A 703-nucleotide genomic window follows, 5' to 3' on the forward strand; every position below is an offset into this window, starting at 1 on the left:
GGGTAGACGTGGTGCTGAGGGCCATGGTTAGAGTTGGACTTGGCAGTGCCGGGTTGATGGTTGCACTCGATGATCTGAAAGGTCTTTTCCAACCAAAACTTTTCTATAATTCTATAATTCTACAAATTTCCCCAAGATCAGAAGCACATCATTCAGTGTCACGTCGCCCTTACTCCTGAACGGGCTCCTTGGCTCAGCACAGGGCTGGCTAACGAGATCATCCGAACCAACTCATCTCGTTAGCCAGCACACAGAGCCCACCCTAGAAAGGGGTCTCCGGTTAGGAAGGTAGAGTCTTTACACAAAGAAATTCAAAGGAATCAGGAAAAACCTGACCTGGACCACTGTGGTCACGTTTGCACCTGGCTGCGATAAAAAAAAGCGATGAATTTCTGCTCGTAGTGACGAGGGAAGTAAAGTCTGGAAATTGTGAATCACCCCTTTCCAGCTGAATCTGCTGTGCAGGTGTATGGCACAGGAAAGCACAGGAACCTGAGGTTTTTTTCAACCTTCATACGTGACTGCTTTTAGAAAAGAAGCTATTTTCATGGTCTGATGCTGAAGAACATCCAAGACATATGTTTTCTTGCTGAAGTGAACACTCAGGATGATAAATGATTGTGATACTATCTTACCTCCTAACAAATAAGCTGTCTTCTTCCATTCTGGGTTGTAAAGTTATGTTTTTTCCTTCCTCCGGACC

Source organism: Calidris pugnax, unplaced genomic scaffold, assembly GCF_001431845.1.
Source record: "Calidris pugnax isolate Ruff unplaced genomic scaffold, ASM143184v1 scaffold79, whole genome shotgun sequence".
Classification (NCBI taxonomy): domain Eukaryota; kingdom Metazoa; phylum Chordata; class Aves; order Charadriiformes; family Scolopacidae; genus Calidris; species Calidris pugnax.